Raw genomic sequence first — 5,797 nt, 5'->3', positions numbered from 1 at the left:
GGTAAAGAATATGTATGCTCCTATTTGACACAATATAAATTGAACTAATTCATTTTATCCATTCACTATAATTTCTTGACAAGGAGAATGATGTTTTCTTATATATTGAATATCAAAATTAAACCTTCATTAGTATAAAATTAGTTATTTGATAGATTAAAATTATATATTTATTTCAATTGCCTATTAGTGACAGATAAATAAATTGAACTTCGTTGTTGTGATTAAAGTATTGCTTTTTCTAAAATCTTAGTTCGTAGTTCTAAACTTACTCCCTGTGGGATCGATATCTAGGACTCCATTAGAGCCCTATATTACTTGAGTGATACGTATACTTGCGTTGATAAGTGTGACTTTACAATTAATGAATATTTATTTCATTCATATTTATCGAATCTATAACTGTTATTAAGGATTTGGTACAGTTGTTGAGAAAATAAATCTTTTAGTAGCAGTATTAAATACTTACATTTTTAAGCATATATAAAGTCGCGATAAATTATACAATAACAGACGATAAAAGAAACTTATAAGGACATCAACCTCCAAGAGCTTAGTATATTCATGAGACAACACATTCTTGGGAATATGAATGGTCGAAGGACTATGTAGGGACTTCCACAATTCCTTAAACCTCTTATGTTGTTTCCGAGGGAGTGTTTCCCATTCATTGTTCATTGGGGGCTGATCTTGACTTTCTATATAGATGTAAAATGTGATTTATCTTAAACATAAATGGATAGAAGAAGATAGTATCAGAGCTCGTCACCACCGTCTATTTTATCAACTTTATATTCCAGTTGCCCAAGGAGAGACTAATGAAAGACAAGAATTTGTCCCAACAAATGAAGAATGGAATTAAGTTCAGTGTTAAAGTTTGTTTGTTAGGAGTTATTTTTTAATGTGTTAAGTGTTAAATACTGTTTTTGGAGTTTATGTTAGTTTGTTTAGCGTTTATATTTAGAAAAATTTTCTCATCCGAGACTATTTGAAATGAGAACTAATTGTTATATGTACTTGTACTAGTTATATGTACTTGTACTAGTTTGTGAATGAATTTATATGTTAGTTTTTGTGAAAATTTGTGTAATTTTTAGACTCCAATCGAATGAATTATATTGAAGAATTTTGAGAAAAAGGAGAGTTAAGGAAGAGGAAAATAGTCATTTAAGTGTTATGAGACCATTTAGGGGTGGTATACTTAGGCTTAAAGTGTATTTTACTTAAGTTTAAAAATATCAAAAATCGTGCACTGGCGCCTAAGCGCCACATTCTCGTGCTTAAGCGCGATGTGACCCGAGAGGCAGGCACCTAAGCGCCACTTATCCGCGCTTAAGCGCCGGTTCACGAAAACCGTTCGAGAATGATTAAAAGTGAAAAATAACCCAAAAAATCGCCATTTTTACTCTTGCCGTCACCTTCAACCTCTCGAGTTCACGATTTTGAAGTCTAGAGCAAGCCATTTTATGGAGATTTCTTGGTGGAATTGAGAAAAAATTGCTAGATTTGAATTTTTTGAGGTATGAGCTTCACTTATATGTAAAAATTTTGGATTTTCATCATGTATTTTGAGTACATTTGGAAGAACCCAAAAATCACTATTCATGGTGAAAAATGAGGAAAAATCTATGAAAATTGCATAGAAAGTGTAGTTTATGTTTATAGAAGTTAAGTTTAGTGGATTAGACTTGATTTTTGAAGTTATTGTGAAATTTTATGAAATTTCTAGAATGACACCAAGAATGAAGAGGAGCAAAAGAAAAAACCCCTTTAATTCGAGCAAATTTGTGAGTTCGAAAGCTCAAGATAGGTACAGTGATGCTCTGCAATCACGAAAACTTATTCAGAGTGATGTTTCAAGAGTCCAGGTGGATCCGTAGAAGATCTGATCGTTCGCCGACAATGGGATCGATTCTGTTGTTTTTCTGCTGTGGCCATTATTTCTGTAGTTAGGGAGTTCTATGCTAACCTTCCTAAGGTTGAAGATGATCAAGTCATGATTAGAGGAAAATTGACACCTTTTTCACCGGAGGTAATCAATATGTTTTACCAACTGATACTTTGTGCTTTTATGTGAACTATAGTCCAACTGAGACAGAGCTAGATGAGATTATTTCCTATTTGACTGTTGGAAGAGGGCTCTAGAAAATTACGAATGAAAGAAGAGTCAATTTTTCCACCTCAAAGTTGAGTGCACCTTCGAAGGCATGACACTATTTTATTTCAACCCATCTATTATCGACAAATCTTCTCAGCAAAGTTACTAGAGAGAGAGAAACGTTGAACTATTGTATTCAAGAAGACAAGCTCATCAACATTGGTGCTTTGATCTATCAGACCATCATCAATTCTGCCACTGTCGTTACTACTGCAGGTCTGAGATTTGCTTCATTGATCTTTTCTTTATGTGAGTTGACTGGAGTCGGATATGATAGCTGGGAGGAATTACTGTTGCCTCTAAAGCCAATTACAAGTGCTAATGTGAAGTCATATTCAGAGCAATCTATTTTTAGCTGGAGAGGAGGATTTTTAAGGAGTTATGGAATGACAACGTCTACTGCTTCTACCTCTGCTACTTCTATATCTAGACCATATACCTCATGAGCTTCTACTTTTAAAAGTGAGTTTACGGAAACTCAAGGTCAATTATTACAGAGGATGATGAATAATATCAACTATACCATGGATAAGGTAAGAAATTTAGAGCTTTGCAGGTCATATTGATGGGTATAATAGAAGAACAAGTGATTATGAAGAGAAATTTCATTCATCTCTGAAAAACTTCATTAAGGGTAACCCAGGAGTGCAATTTCCTCCATATCCTAGATACCCTGATTATGAGTCTACAAATGTCTGGAATAGCGGTGATTCTGAGGATGATGAGGAGAAAGACTAAATTTATTTTTATGTTTGTAATATGTGTTGGACTATTTGGTTTGGACTTGCTACATTTGCATTTGTGCACCTGTTTAGACTTTGTGATGCATGAGACTTTTATTTTGTTTAATTGTATTGTGATGTTGTGTTTTGTTAGTATTTTGTTTTAAAATTCTAGGGTAATGATTATTGTTATGTGTTGATTATTGTGTTTTAGTTAGTTAGAATTGAACTTATTTCTATATCTTGTGAAAAGTTAAAAATCTTGCTAACTTTACTTTTAATTTTTAAACTCAGAAAACTGCTACCTTGTATTTTTCTTTTATCTTGTTAGTGTGTTTGTTTTTATGTTGAGACCGGAAATCGAAGTTATTGTGTTAGTTTATTTTTATGTTTGTACCCACTACTTAGAAGTTTATTGAATCTCTAACATGTTGAATTGAATTGAAAATGATAGAAAATTGATCAAAAATTAATTTTACTCCTGTTCGTAGATTTATACTTGTATAATTAGGGTATAGAAATTCTTATAAGCATGTTATTTCAATTTTCATTCTTGCTTATCTATATCTGCTAAACTGTTTAATTTTGTTAAAAATTTATGTTTTGGGGGGGGGGGGGGAAGAATATTTTCAAAACTTGAATTTTATTTATTCTCAAATGTGATACAAGTTAATTTGATTTGAAAAGAAAAATGATCATATATATGAAGTTATATTAGGGAAGTAAAATTTGATTATAGAAATGAGTAAGAAAATTTAGTGAAAATTCTGAGTAATGAAGAAAAACTTTCAATTAAAATTTTTTAGTGTAGAACATGCTAAATATAATGTAACTATCTATAGTAAGAAAAATTATATTTTTGAAAAATTGAGAAATTTAGACTTTTATTTTTAAAACTTAAATTTCTTTTATTAAAAATAATTTGCAAAACTATTAGCAAAACTATTATTTATCAAAACTATTACTATATTTATAAGTAAGAGATTTAAATCTAGACTTTTCTGTAGGAAAGGAGAAGTGGAATTCCAAACCATTAACCTTCTATCAAGATATAGTAATCATTGCTTGAAAAAGAAAAAGAAAAAGAAAAAAAAAAGAAAAGAAAAATAAGGGAGGAGAAGCTTGAGGATTAGTGTCTACTTGAGGAGAGGAGAAGCTTGAGGATTAGTGTCTAATCAAAAATTGGTTCCACATTTGAACTTTTTAAAGTGGAAGACTTAAGAAACTCTTAAGCTTAGGGATGTATTATAGTAAGTAAAATTATTTTTAATAAAAATTTTTAAGTGAAGATAATAAAAAGACTAAATTCTAAATTTGGAAAATCTATAATTTTTTTGAATTAGATAAAGCTCATATTTTCATATTTCTTAACATTAAACATTTCTAAACCTTAAGTCGATCTCATTTATTAAATATTTTTTCTAAATTAGACTACTATATTTCTAAATCTAAATTTTAGTGACTCCTAAAGAAACTCATATACATATAATACTTATTTGATTTTTAAAGATCGAAGTGTCAATTGAGGACAAGTAGCATTTTAAGTTTAGGGGATTTTGATACACCTAAAATATAGTATTTTTACACCTAAAAGAATTTTGATACACCTAAAATATATAGAGTATTTAGACACATTTTATACCTATTTTTTAGATATTACACTTTAACGGAAGATATTTGTGTGTTTTTCTTTCAGCAGGAGGATTCTCTTTCACCCTATTGGAAACCTCTCTATAAACTTTACTTACTAAAATGAGTGAAAAAAGATCAAATTGGGAGCAAAAATGTGAAAATGGTGCAAAAGTGTTTTGACGCCTAAGTGTCAGGTCCGACGCTTAAGTGCCGGTGAAACAGAGAAGGTCGCGCTTAAGCACCAGAGGCAGTTATGTGACGATTTACTTTATTTTGTTGAATTTTGAAGGGACATTTGAGCCACCTATTGGCTAAAAAGGGCGGTTATGACCACTAGAAAAGAAAATATGGTTAAAAGACTTTGTGAAAGGAGGGATTTGTGAAAGGAGACATCCTTTGGAGAATACATTGAATTGAGACACATTCTGAAGAGTTATCAAGTCACCTTTTGGAGATTTATAAAAGAAAGAAGTTGAGACTTTTTGAAGTGTGCTTGAAAGTTTTGAAAAGTGCTGGAAATAGAGAGTTTTGAGAGATATTTTTGGAGAGAATTTCAGGCACCACAAATTTATTTTATCCTTTTTTATTTTTAGTTTTATTGTGAGAGTCAGGTGTGTTGTAAAAGAGAAGAGATTACAAGGAACTTCAAGAGTTTGGTGGAGGAATTGAGATAAGTTTTTATGTTTTATTTTTAAACTACTTTTGGTTTTAATCGAGACTTCTTGTTGGTTTGATAAAGATTTCTACTTTTAAACTAAAGTGTGGTTTTGTTTTCTTCATGGATTCCGAGTAGTTTTCTTTATCTTTCTCCTTAAAATGATAAGTAATTGAAGTGTTAGATGGAAATTGTGGAGAGTATTGATCTTTAATGTTGGAAGAAGTTGTGATGATTTAAATCCATGTACTTCATTTACTTCTTGATTTGACCTATGTAGATGTTAAAATTTGTTGTGAGAACATATAAGAACCGGTTTGATATTGTCTCAATCAATAATTGAAAAGAATCCCGTGAGGTTGTATGAATGAGAATGTAATGCATATGATTTAGTGCAATAAATAGGGAAATAATCTTTGAAGGGTGTAGAGTTAGAAGACTTTAAAGTGACATGTTAAAGCCCCCAACTTGGTTTATTATTTTAGGTTTTGATACGGGATGTTAGCCCCCATGTGGAGGGAATCGAGGGAACATTAGAGTGAGAGCTAGTATCTTCCTTGTCTAGCTGGTCTTCAGAACTATTCAAACTTTAAATTAGTCAATGTTCTTTATAGCATCTCTAGTAAGGGT

The sequence above is a fragment of the Phalaenopsis equestris genome, unplaced genomic scaffold (assembly GCF_001263595.1).
Source record: "Phalaenopsis equestris unplaced genomic scaffold, ASM126359v1 Scaffold000202, whole genome shotgun sequence".
Taxonomy (NCBI): domain Eukaryota; kingdom Viridiplantae; phylum Streptophyta; class Magnoliopsida; order Asparagales; family Orchidaceae; genus Phalaenopsis; species Phalaenopsis equestris.
This window is presented reverse-complemented; position numbering follows the sequence as displayed.